The following is a 15,506-nucleotide window of genomic DNA, read 5'->3' as shown; positions in this document are numbered from 1 at the left end:
AAAAAAATATGTTTCTCACTTTTTCTGAACAAATAAACAACTATATAGGAATCAGTTATAACCTAGTTTTATTAGTGACATACCTGAATGATCAATTGAGAACATTCCATGTCAATTCGATTCTGTTCGTGTGAGCATCTTCTGAGTTTACAAATTTGTATTTTGTAAAAACAATTAAAATATGTGATCCCATATCAGACAAACTATAGTATGGAGGCAAACAGTCAGTCACGATTTAGGGAACTTCAAAATTATTTCTTATAATGCCTTAAAGGGTGGCCTGGTGTTTTTTTAAAGAATACGCTTCTGTTGAAATTTATCCTACTTACCATCCAGATGCCAAAACGGCGGGGTGTTATTCCAATCCTCTGATTGTATTTTACAAGGTGAAATTCGTCATCTTAGACACTGATTCCTGGAACCCTAATTAGTTCTTCATGGTTCGAAATGTAATTGAAAAAAATACATAACATGTAAAATTTTTTCAATCCATAATAGTTTAATGAAATCAATCTTTATTCCTCTTTAAGTTTTATCAAACTCTTCTATGTAGAAAAAAATTATATTATGAGCAAATTTCAATAGTGAGAGCTTCGAATATTAAAAAGTGTTTTTTCTGATGAATTTTCCTTCTTTATGCAGTTATCAATAAAGAAACGTCCATCTATCCGTTTTTTCATTTTTATAAATGCTATTTTACTTCTACATTCATTAAATAGAGTCATTGGGATTAGTTTTAAATGTTCTAGTAACTGAACCAGCTTTTTTTGTAACGATATTTAAAAATGTCAGAGAGCATAATATCGTCTATATTAACTAGACAATAATATTCAAAATAAAAATTCTGTAATTTTAGACAAAGTTTTATATATTACATTTAAAAATTTATATTTACTCTATAAAGAATAATGTATCAGCAACCGTAATTTTGTAAACAATAGTCTGTTAAAAGTCATAAACTATTGGGTTCATGTAATGCCTAGAATTATCAGTAAATATAGAATTCGCTCTATTTTAACCCAAAAAGACATATTTTTAACTACAGATTTTTTTAATAAATGACTAAAAACAATAATATGTTTTCTTTTTAAAATAAATCATTTTGTTTGAACAAGAATCAAAAATCCGTACCACCTAAAATTTAATCTTTGCATCAGCATTCTGTTACTTTAAACCGTCATTTATACAAACAAAATCGATTACACGTTTAATTTAATTTAAAATAATTAACGTAGTAAAATTTTTACTTTTTGATATATTTAGATTATAAAACTACTAATAAAATAAGACATTACAATAAATAATACTCACGTGCGATATCTATAAGTAATCCTGATCACTACTATAAATAATAGTTTGCCTCTTGTATTACATCTAATGACTGGTATTAAACAAATTTGATAACTTTAAATAAAAATATAATAAAAATTAGTCAGTTAAATACAATAAAATGGATTTAAAACAGTATAATTCTTAAATCATAGCCACTAATAATAAAAATTATTAATAGTTCATAATAAATGACTGTAAGATAAGAAGTTATAATTTCCTTTATACTTTGTTTAAAAAAAAATCTTTTTAAGAGGCCATAATTTACAGTAATTATTTATTCAATCATACAATTCTGATCTTAATTAATTATATTTAAGAAAAATTAGTTGAAAGTTACAACATCGTCACTTGTCGATGAGTGAGTGCGCACAAATATATCCTTTATGATTTTGATAATGTAAAAATTAAACAATTTTATTTATTTTAAGCAGAATTATCAATTTTATTCAAAGCAGCTTAGTCTTGATGTGTCGGTCGACAAAAACGTAATCAAACATATATAAAAATAGTTTATAAGTAATACTGTCTCTAATATCTGGAGCTTGTTACTAAATATTCATGAAAAATAATTTTACTACTTATTAAATAAAATTCAAATTTACTTTCTGTAATTTATATAAATATATATACTTCTAAGACGATATGCTGCACTGAAAAATATTAAGCCCCTATAATTCAGCCCATATCTTTAGAATTTATTTCAGGATATTCAAATATAGGATAGTAGCATCTTAGAAAAAATAATTTGTTATAATATAGTAGTAAATCAATAGTTGTCAAATTTGTCTTAAACATAACGGAAATAATTACTTAGCTTCTTGCAGAAAAAACTAGAAAATCAAAGAGTAAATTAGCGAGCCTCAAGGATTTTTATTATTCACGGAAAAAAAGTTATTATTAATATAGTAAAAAATGTTTTTTTATTATAAATAAATTATTCAATTATTCATGAAGGTATAAGCTTTCATGATAATACCATTATTAGAGTCACTCATTAATGTTATTTTTTGAAATTCTTACATCTAAGACACCTGATCTGAAATTTACTACAACTTTTGTTTTATACTTAATTTTTTTAGAAATAAAAAGTTTGTGTCAGTCAAGAACACCGATGGTTATTAATACAATAATGCATGGAAAATTTGTTAATCCAGAGACAGCAGGAAGTATGATACTACATGAAGCTGGCCATACTTTAGGTGCTAAGGTATATGATGTTCACTAATTACAAAACTTATCTACATTATATAGCACGATTCAGAATACGACAGAAACGATTTTCCAGTTCAAAAAATGCAAGATAATGATATAAAATAAAAATTTTGGATACTATTAATAAGCGTAAAAACAAGATTCGTAGTAAAGATAACATAGCTGATACTAAATACATCATGGATACTCATGCAGATTATATAAATTCTAGAAAAGACCTGAAATTTTCAATATCAAGTATATACATCATTGCAAGTAATCTATTTCATAAAGGGCGTGGGTGTTTTAAAAGTAATTTTAATATTAATTATTATTATTTTTGTTTTTTTTATTAACTGTAAGACAATAATAATCTATTTATCATGAAAAATTATTTAAACATCTAATAAATCCTTTTCACAAAAATTGATATGTTTTGTATTATTCATGAATGGTGTGTCCATCAAATTCAATCATATAATCATTCACTATAATAACTAAAAGGATTCTATCTTAGATCTAAACTATAAAAACATGGTAATCGTTAAAAGGTTAATTTAATACTTAAAGGTTTTTTGCAATCATATCTATACAAACTATGTTAAAACAACTTTATAATGAAAGAAAAACAACTTTATATCATGCTACAGTATAATATAAAAATTAAAGTGTCAGAATGTGATTCTTTTTTAAAAATAACAATAATTTATTTATTTTTATATTTAAAATTAACCTCATTTGTAATTCTATTTATTATAAAGAAAATAAACCTAACACGTGTGGTAATGGTGTCGTTGAAAGAGGAGAAGAATGCGATAGTTATTTTGGGACTTGCTGCCATGCTCCAGGAACTCCTAACGAATGTAGTTTTATTGATGATGCGGTCTGCGAGTAATTTCTTATTTTCTTTAATTATTCTTAATATATTACAATTAGACCTCATCAGCTGTGTTGTACAGAATTATGTCACTTTCGTGAGCCATCGTTTATGTGTCACAATGGAGATGAGTGTAGTCATCCGAGTTATTGCAGGTTAACTTTAATGTCTATCAATAAGTAGTGTAAACTTTTTTATTATAGCGGGAACAGCGCGTTTTGTGACGTTAAATATGATGATATTAATGAATTAACTGAGTGTAGTAGTAGCCATGGTTTATGTCATAAAGGGGTGATCGCTTCCTCATATATTTTGATATTAATAGAATATTTCTTATATAGAATTGCTCAAAATCGATCTGCTATAAAATTGGAAAAATACCATGTCATACACTAGCCGATGATGATCAATGTACAATCAAATGTATGGAGAAAGAAACTATGAGTTGTGAATATTATACAAGTCCTGAAATGCCTCAAAAAATTCTTTTTTTACCTGAAGGTAAAACATATATGTTTGATTTCATAATTAAATGCATTTATAGGCACTCCGTGTGGCAAAGAGCGCAATAGTATATGTGATGCTGGAAAATGCAAAAATACATATTCATATAATTATAGTACATACGAACACCTTTTACATTATGATTACACTACGAATCACTTTCCCTGGAAAATTATTTTCATTATTTTTTGTCCTGGTACGGTTTTATTATTCTTAATTTTTATGCTCAACTTTTTTAAAAAATGTTAGTTATATAAATTTAAAGCTATTATTCTTATATAATAGTATATTTTTTTCTGTTTTCTATATTATATATTTTTTCAAAATATTGTTTATTTTTATAGCACGCACATTATTACTTTATTTTATAAAGTCATGTCCTTTTAAGTATAAAAATTATACATCCATCAGCCAGCTTCTTGTTATATTCGACTATAAAAATTTGATTACAATTAAAATTGTCTTTAGCATCATTATGATTTATAAGCTACCTGTATTTATTTTTAAAATCTAGCATATATTCCAATATCCATAATACATTAATAGTTTTTAATGTATTTTTTTACATATACGAAAAAATCTAATTTTATCAAAAAGATATCTTTTACCATCCTAGCTAGCTTTTTCCTGAAATACAATAGATCATATCATGGTTGACTCTCAAATTATAATGAAATACTAAAAGTATTTGTTATATGACCGTGGTGAAGATGACATAACTTATTATTTCTATATTTACACAAAATACCCTTCATCTTGTCAAATCTTTGTATTTCAGAACAATAAACACAATGTTTATCTATAAAGTATGATTGATAAATCAAAGAATAACTACAAAAGATAATATTTTGATGTAATGACGTTGTAACCTAGCAGATGAATTTCTTCAGAATACATATCTAACGTTACCCTAAAGTTTATTTCATAACCTATGTTATTGCATACTTTCTCGTACCCGTGGCGAATTTATTGGGCTGTGATATTGAAGTTTGTGAAACTTTTTTATTACACTTTACCGGTGTCGTATCATTGTTATTTGCACCCCCAGAATATGATTTATTAATTGTCAATACTAAAGATTTTAATACATTATATACTAATCGTTTAATTACCCACTTCTATCTTAATTATAACAGGCTTTTGCCAACGGAAATCAGCTCAACACTCTATACATATATAATCGTACCCTAGTAAATCAGCATCAAACTTCACCTTTTCGCCCCTAATTCTTCGACTAACCAAATGAAGTATAAATTATTATTAATAGAACTCAATTACCATAATTTTTTTAAGAATTTTTTGATTAAGAGATACAAATGACTGGAAACAGTAAGATTCGTAGTAGGTTGAATACGAAGCATCGAGATTGGCGACGATCAGCCTATACTGATGAATCATTTGTCTTCTTTAAAGCACTAATTACTTCAAATTCTGTCTGGACTCTATAATATAATATTTACTTATTAGTAGTTTAAAAAGAAATATGTATTATCTTAACAACAGTAGTACAAACTACTCAGTGCTAATTATCTTTGTTTTAAATATATTATAGTGAAAATTGTTCTCTTAAGATTTTTTAGAATATCTATATTATTTTTAACCACAATTTGTTCTAAGAATAAGATTACTTATAAAATACATTAAACAGCTAACTTTAGTATATAAATTATATTTCCTATAATAAAATAATAATTGAATAGAAAATATAGCTTTCATTAAAGTGTGAAAATCCACCATATTCCTTTTTACAAGAATAAATTAAAAATTTCAAGTTTTTCATAACTTCCATTATTTTATATTTCTAAAATATATTTTAAATTACAATAAATTAGTATATTAAATAAATAAATAATGTTTTTTTGTATTATCTGGAGTAAAAAATAATATTTTATTGATATGAATATGTTAGATCTGCTGTAAAAAATGAGCCAATATTAAATTTTATTTTTGGCTTAAAATCTAAAATTTGCCAGCATAGTAAGTTATCATTAAAATTTTTATCAACGTTAACATCATATTCCATTCTTTTAAAATACGCTTTTATTTGAACTTAATTTACCATAAAATCCACTTTTTACTACCAATATTCTATAGGACACGTAAATATTAAATTATCAACTGCAAAAAAGATGCGCCGACTCATAATTCCTAATAAAGAAAAGTAGATTTTATACATCAGTACGTAGTATTTATTTAAAAAAATTTATATAACGATAATATAAAAAAGATTATAATATTACTTGAGCGGATTTTTATACATTTAGTAGCTCTAATTCAAGTGATTCTTAGAAAATATGAACTATTATTTATTAGGCAAAAATTAGGTTCTGATATATTTGTTGTATTATTTCTAGACTTAAAGGAAATTTTTCTAATTAATGGGTACTCTTAATTGTAAAAAAAGAACTTAACATTGTAAGCAGCATCCCTTTTTACAAGGCGGGGAGATAGCTTTGCGGTACAGGCTGGTGCCTATCAACCATGTGGTTGTCAGCTCCTAACCAGTTGCTGACTACTATTAGCATTCATTAATATATCTTAATATAAAATTTTTATGAAATAATGTGTGTCATCCATGATGATATATTAATGATTATTTACGTCAATGTAACATAAAAATCTTTTACCAAAAACATACAACATATTTCTATATACTAATCCTTTTTTAAGGTAATTACTCTTAAAAGTTTTATAAAATCAATTCCTTTCAATGATTGTTATGTTTAAGTGTATAAGCTCATTATAATTTAGAACTTTAAATCTACTTCATGATTCTATAGTATTTCTTCTCTTCATTATTATATAGCATTTATTGTTATGTTATGCAGCAAAACTCCTGCTACGCCTTTCAAATCAAGATTCACTATTACAATTCATAACTAGTCGTTATTATACGTACCATAGTCTGATTTAAAATTAGTTGTCTTAGCCTAAATAATAATAAGTACGAATGGTTACGAACGTGTAAAATTGAATATATTCATCAACTAATTTTCACTTTAGTACAATCGTATCTATTTATTAGAATCAAAAATTAAAGTATCACTTTGGATTTAATCATACATGCATAGTAACATTATATCTCAAAAGCTTGCAACATTAAGTTTATTCGAGCAACATAATTTTCACTGAGAAAAAAAATATTTGGCCATGAATGTTGGTTTCCAAAGTATGCATTATTGAAGAAACTTATGTAATATATTTAACCTAAATTCTTAGCCATTAAAAAGAAATGTGGTCATTGATACAAAATCTAACTTCATTATATAAATTATCCCTCTAACAACTTAAAATATAATTTTTAGATAATCAATTTGTTAGCGTATTATTTAAAATTCTGTGTAACGCGAAAATGAACACAATTTTATAAATGTAAGTAGATAAGTTCTGAAATTTAATATCCACGCCTAAAATGGACGTGAAATTGGCTAAAAGTTATTCATGCATAAAATTCTGAGGATTAAGTTCATCCTTCCAGCGTGCATTGTTAACACAATTAATTGTTCAAAAGATTTAATTTGCCAATTATTCTAATTCTCTTTCATTTAAAGATATATTTTCCTATAAGAATTATTTCATCAAAAGTCATATCACCCCGTCAATATTACTTTTTTGTATGATAGATTTATTAAGAAAAATATAGACGTGAATTAAAAACCAACAAAATCAATTAGAGTTTGCTTTATTTTTTATAGAAACAAATGATTACACAAAAATATAAACATATTATAAAACTTCAAGTTTTTATGACTTTGTCACAACAAATTTGACAGAATCGACTCATAAAATATATTTTAACATATTAATTTCAATAACTTTTAAAATTCGTGTCATTCTAGTTGAGCATTATTCAAAAAATACTTAATATTATAAGTTATCTGTTGAATTTTTACAGTATACGTAAAGAGACATTAAAATATTATTCGTGCAACATAAGCATGCGACTAAGATTTTTTTCAAAGAATTTGTAGATTTTATTTTAATAATAAATTAGAAAAATAGTCACTAGTTCAATATTCAGATATAGAAATGCTTGTTTAAAGCTCTGGCGAATCTAACGAATCACATTGTAATATGTGAATTTAAATAATCAAACTTAAAAATAAACGGTAAACAAATAATTAGTTAATTTACGAAATAGAGTGTTTTAATGTAGTATTATTTTGCTCAAAAATACATTAAGCGAGCTATTTTCTTAAATTACTAGATAGATATTACTTAGAATCTTTGATTTTTTTGCTAAATTTTCTGACTATTCCAGGAATGTGTTGTTTCAAGTAATATTTTTAATCTTACGAAATCATAAGTAATTTTGAATTTTTTAAAATTATTTAAGGTTATTTAAAAAATCTAGAAAATGCCAGTATAGGGTAATATATTTATACTTTAAAAATATTATCAGAAGGTTAAAAAAACTTTATTATATATATTTTAAATAATAAAATTGCATTTTGTTCATTATTTTAGATATTTATCAAGGAATCAAAAAGTTCACCATTTCTCCGAAAAAAATGAAGATGTGTTAACAAACAATATTTTTTATTTTAGTATCAATAGTTTTTATATAAAAATACGTCGTAAAATATAATTTTATCTAATTATCGAACAATAAAAATGCACTATAAACTAAAGCTAAATATCTAGAGTTATTTCTGGAAATATAGTGAAATCTGATTACATTAAGAATCATAACTCTTGTTTTAAATAATTTATTATGAATTATATTTCATCTCCATATGAATAACTTCATATCATCCACTTTTATATATATTAAATCTTTATTGACATGAAAATAGTGCTTGTTAATAAGTAGAATTCCCTAATTTTACTTATTTGGTCATACACAGTCAGGCCAGTCTTATGATACACTAAAGTAAATTAATAAATTTTTATCAGCTACTCCTTAATGTTTGTTTTTTACTTTCCACGAAATCAGTTTTGTTAGTATGCTTTAAGCTTAAATTAGATTTTAAAGATAACTTGAAGCAGTTTCTCATATCATTATCATTAATTTTATAAAATTTAGAATAACCCTGTTTACTTGACATATGCTTTTTCTTAGTAGGCTATTATAGTATAATTGATCTGAATTTCAAATTACCATGAATAAGTTATATAGAGACTATATTTTTAGTGGCAATGTAAAAATCCTGTCACAGCTTATTATGCTGTGATGTTAAAGTTAATCAGACATACTTTATCAAAGTCTGTAAGCTAATCGTTGTAATTGATTAGCTTAGGCTTAAAAGAAAGTTAATGTAATAAGATAAAAGCTTAAACCACTTAACATTCTGGTTTTGGGGCGATAACCAAAGCTAACATATGGCTTTTTCTCAGTTATATGGGAATCATCTTAACGAGTCATGAATTTACTCTTTTTTTAATATTGCATCATTATTCGAACCTACCCTCTCATCAAACTTCCTTAACTATCAGTATTATTGAGAATTTTTTTGTAGAAAAATACAATCAGTATACTTTACCTAAAAAGTTCAGATTGAGAGATTAGAATGACTGAAACAGTAGTCGGTAATAAAATTCCCATACTTAACTGAACTGTTGACCAGCAATAGCCTATATTGCAATTTTATATATCCAATATACGTTTTAAAACACAATATATTCAAAAATATTGTCCGAATCTTATACAATATTAGTGTAAATGATGTTTAAAGAATTTTTGTCACTAAAAGTACCAACCAAGGCTATTTTATCATTGAAATGATAAAATTTGAAAATTAATTTCTAGCATGTAAGCACAAATATTTTTATCTACAGGTTATCTAAAAAATCTTAATTATTATTATTGTTATAATTATATGTAGAAATTTGGATTCTAATTGATATATATATAAAAATTCAAATATTGTACATTTTACCATATTCTTTTAGGGCTGAATTCAATCTTAATATACAATTATTTTATATGATATCAATAAGATCAAAAATATCATAATTTATAAAAGTTTTAAAATATTTGTTTCTAATTTTGATGTGAAAAAAAAATATCTTGATTGAATTAAATAGAAGGAACTACCTATACATGTTTAATTAAGTCAATAAATTGTTTATTAGAAAGAATTAAGATTTTAATAAATGGAGATTATGACATGAAATCCATATTGTTAAAGGATCTCTTGTGATTAGAAACATACATTTTAGCGCCAGTAAGTTCAATTACTATTCTGTGCGTTAAAATTTTGAATTCTTATCACCTATATTTTCCACAATATATGAGAATTTTTAATATTAAACTTGACAAAAATACACTACGATATCATATACCTAATGAATTAAGATTTAAGTTACTTAATAGAATGTTCTAAATAGGGTGTAAAATTAAATATTATGACTATAAAATTAAATATTATGACTATAAAATTAAATATTATGACTATAAAATAAAATATTATGACTGTAAAATAAAATATTATGACTGTAAAATAAAATATTATGACTGTGAAATAAAATATCATGACTATAAAATAAAATATATTTTGACTAAAAAACTAAATATTATGACTATAAAATTAAATATTATGACTATAAAATTAAATATTATGACTATAAAATAAAATATTATGACTGTAAAATAAAATATTATGACTGTAAAATAAAATATTATGACTGTGAAATAAAATATCATGACTATAAAATAAAATATATTTTGACTAAAAAACTAAATATTATGACTGTAAAATAAAATATATTTTGACTAAAAAACTAAATATTATGACTGTAAAATCATTATGAGTGAAATAACTTTATAAATTAATTTTCGGTGAGAATAGCAATATTCACTCATTTTAATTTAAATATTTTCTATCATATGACTATATCAAATTTTTGTAGTGTAATCTACGAAAAACACTTTAATAAAGTTAAATTAGCGAATTTTAACGAACTTATCCTACCAAATTAGTGGTTAAATTCGCTTAATAATAACTAGAGTGATCCATAATTTATTACACAATTACCACTATGAATTTTGTTTGACTAAAAAGCACTCAGTATTTAAAATTGGCTTTTGAATTGTTATTAAGCCAACTTTCAAACTAATTTCCATTTTGATATAAATTTTACTAGTATGCTATATAAAAATATCTTAAATTCTATGCTATATAGAAAATTTAAGAGCTTCAGAAATATCAGTGAGTAATAATTTTTAGTATGAACTAATTTTCTATTCAACTGCAGAAACGCATGAAGTATGAAGCATGAAGCATAAAGCATAAAGAACGAAGTGTACTTGAATTATTTTGTGCTAACAGAAAAATATACTTGACGAGGAATTGAAACTAATATACTAGAACGTACATATTTAATTACAAATTTAATATCAAAATTTTTCACGATCCTAAAATATTTAAAACTACACTATTAAAAAAATAGATTACATAAAGCATTGTATTATGAAACATAAATATGTTACATTAAATAGAGGGTAGATTATATAAAGGTTACGAAAATGAGATTACAGGTAGTCAATATTAATATAAATATAAATAATATATTCTCAGCTAAATGAAATTCTACATCGAAATATTTTAATTATTTTAACATATGCGTGGTCATGGATGAAAAATAAAAAAATTAATATTTATTAAGCTATCTACATAATGACAGTAATTTTTAGAAATTCCATTATTTTCTTGTTTGATACTTTCCTGGTGAATAAATAATTTTATTACAGCATTAATTAGGAAATTTATCATCAATATTTTTAGTATTACAAGCATCATTTGTTTTCTAAATAACTCAATCTAAGTAAAATTGGAAATGGAACATTATATGACCTAAAATGCTGTAAAATTTTTTTAAAATCAATCAATGTAAACTATAAGTTATTCAATAGTATGTTAAAATATAAAAATAAATGGCAAACTTCATTTATATTCGTCTATCGAATTCAAGATAATTTTAATATGAAACAAAAATGATTGATTTTATATATTTTTGGAAAAAATTAATATTATTATAAATCTTATTCTTAACTATACTAAATTAACGGTACAACAAAATACATCATTATAGTAATTGTATAATAATATTAATAAACTTTAAATACAGATGTATTATTTGGATAACAGGTCACACTAGTATATCAGTATTTGATCTTTTTAAAGATTAGTAAGAATAATGATTTTATATTTCTTTTTTATTATCATATATACACATAAATTATTGCTTGTTTTAAATCTAAAATTATTTCTATACTAATAATGTCATTATTACAATAGAGAGATGAATATTTGATAATTTGAATGACGCATAAAAGTACCTCTACAGTATTTTTAGGCGATATTTCGACGACCTGCAAAGACCAATAATTAATTATAATAGTGGAATCGAACTTTTCCTATTGGTAATCTCATAAATCTTCTTTTTCAGCTAATTTATATCCTATTTAGCAATGCTTCATCTACTAGTATTGATTTTTCTTATAAAAAGCTTTGAATCAAGTCCAGAAAATAATGAAAGTTCACAAATAAATTATATAAGTCAAATGTAAATATTCTTATGTATAAAAAATTATTAAATGTTTAGGAAATATTTTTCAAATTTTGGACAAAAAAAATACTGCGTACATTGAGCAAATTAAGGAAAAAAGCTATTATTGTGGAATTCATTTAATTGTATATATTTATAATTATTAATACTGAATAAAATAGTATATAATGATAGATGACTAAATCCTTTTTACATAACTTCCATAATTTACAAACGGCGAATCAGTACTTGAACCAAGCTATAGAAGTAGTAAATTCTGTATATACAAAATATTTTAGTTGGGAACCTGGAGTTCCAAGTAATTATTAATATCACTTGTAGTAGTAGTGGAGTTATTATCGTGTTTATATATATATATTAATTATAAGACTGTAATAACTTGCTAATTATAAAAAAGAATATTTTAATTTTGATATCTTTAATTACTAAATTTTCTAGTATTATTTATTAACACACATAATCCATAGCGTAACCAGTGTTTGATATAAATACCTAAAAATTAGGAATATCATTTTAACTTGACGAACGTTCCGGGCGTCTTAAAATACACTGTGCACCTAGTCTTTTTAGTGTCTGATTTTTAATTTGTTTCATGAAAAATGAAACAATTTAAAAATCATGAACACAGAATAATAAAGTTTTTAAAAATAATCATTAGCAGGAACCATCTATAATTTAAGAACATTTATATTGCGATGATTATCGACAGATGGAAAAGTAGGCAAAATTTTAAAATACGAAAAAACTATTGAACTATGTTATTTTCTTTTATTTTTTTTTAAGTTTATTTCTTAGCATCGATTTATTACGCCCGTCACCTATATTAGTTAATCCATCCATTCTGTAAGAAACAAACTGATTTTACATAAATATCTAATACTAGAATTCTTACACATTTTGCAATCTTTATACTTAACTTCATTAATTTTTCTCCATCTTGTAAGTTCGTATTTTATAAAATAGAATGGAACAAAAAATTACACTGTTATTTAATGATAATTATAAATATCATTTTAATTAAGCTATAGAATTCATTTTTTAAACATTTTTAACAATCGGAATCATCTCACGCCAATGTTTCAGTTACAATAAACACTGTTTTTTGATTGTTATATCATAAGTTTTTAATTAAAAGCTACATTTCATTCATGATGGGATCATCAAATTACTATTAGATTCAATTATGGTTTTACTGGAATGACTTTTCTTCACAAAGATTCTCACAAGCAAATCCGCAATTTCTTACAAAAATTTGGACTTTGATATCATTTTATTAAATATTTTTGTATTATCAAATATATTATCTTTTTTTATAAGAGTAATGTAAGCCATATTATAAAGATATTTAGTTTGGCCATTGCTTGGTCAGTGTTTTATAGATAGTAGTTGAAATAATGCGATCAACAGTGTCAAAGCCGCATTTTGTGTGGTTATAGGGTAATTAGAATTCAAGTTTCATTGACTCACTTTTTACTGCAGCTTTAGTATGGTTTTATGAATTTTAACAATATGAAAACTACATTTCTACTCTAAGAAAGTAAGAGAGAAGCACTTTATATCATTACTTAGCAAATGAGAGTTGTACATCATTTTTTCTTCATTGTTTATTAACATGAATAATATATTGTTTGTTCTGAAAATAGTTACCATAATTGGTAAGTCGTAATAAAGCAATTTTTTTATCTAATAGAACTGAGGTGAAAAATTTATTGCATACTATATTCCTTCTGCTCTCATTCAAATATGAAACAAGATCCAAGACTACCATTTCACTAGCACATTTAGATTGTTTCTCACAAATTATGCTAAAATATATTGATATATTGTGAGTGTAATTATTAATTGAATCAGTAAACAAAAAACATTGAATTTTATAACTTGCAGGTTTAGAATGGGTATATTGATTCAAGAGACAAATTCCTCGAAAACAACTAGTTTTTCATCAGCTGTAAAGTCAGCACTTAGAATCATAAATTTTGATAGGCTCATTTACCATTTATCAATACTTTTTTTAATAGGACAAAATTTTTCTTTCTCATTTCTATTATTCCTTGATTTAAAATCACAAAAATGGAAAGACCTAGTGACTTAGAGAAATCTACGTACATTTATCAATTTGCAAAATGTATCTCTTCCCTTATTTTTACTCCATAAAATTTTTGTGAATTTAATTTGAATTTGAATAGAGCCATATATACCATAGTTTAACCATAGTTTAACCATATGAAAATTCTATAATGTTACCCTGATAATAAAAATACCCGAATTTGTTTGTATCAGAAATACCTACATTTCGAAAAATTCAAAGTGTTAAACAACTCTTAGTTTCAATAGTTCTAAAAGTTATATACGCAGTTAAATCATAAGCTTAATGTAATGTGTTTTCTTTACATGCTTTACTCGCAATCGGTTGTCCAGGGGTTCACATAGGATTATTCTTATCAATTTATAAATTGTCATATTCACTTATTTTAAAATTGTGTAGATCGCAAGAAAAATAGCTATTTCAATCATTTTTTAAATTTCACGGAAATTTGACTAATTTTCAGTAACATATCTACTGTCAAAGCTATCCTTAATGGTTATTTTTATGTCGGTTTAAATCGGTTAAGATCGGGGTCAAAAAATTCCGCAATTTTTACCTTATTATGTTGTTAAATTTGCTTTAAATTAATAATATAGCTTCGTGTTAATATCTGACATAATTTTGAAAAAATATAGGGTATTTTGAACAACAGAATTTGCAAGTTGTATGTATTTAATTTATTTATTAAATTGTTAAATAATTTTATTGTCCTAATTTTAAATCGAAAATTTATTTTTGAGCAATAAATGGAGTTGCAGACTTTTATTGAAACTTAAGTGGTATAATTTATTTTCCAAAGTGGCTTTGGGGTCTAACAGAACACAGAAACACTCGGAAGGTTAATTAAAAACCAACTATGAAATATTACATAAGTATATTCTTTGATGAGATTTCATCATATGTCAAGACATTTATCGATTTTAGCCTATATTTTCATAGGTTTTTTACATATAATTAGCCAACTTAAATTATTACAAAAAAAATTTATATCTTCAAGCGTACCAC

Source organism: Pempheris klunzingeri, unplaced genomic scaffold (genome assembly GCF_042242105.1).
Source record: "Pempheris klunzingeri isolate RE-2024b unplaced genomic scaffold, fPemKlu1.hap1 Scaffold_71, whole genome shotgun sequence".
Lineage (NCBI taxonomy): Eukaryota > Metazoa > Chordata > Actinopteri > Acropomatiformes > Pempheridae > Pempheris > Pempheris klunzingeri.
This window is presented reverse-complemented; position numbering follows the sequence as displayed.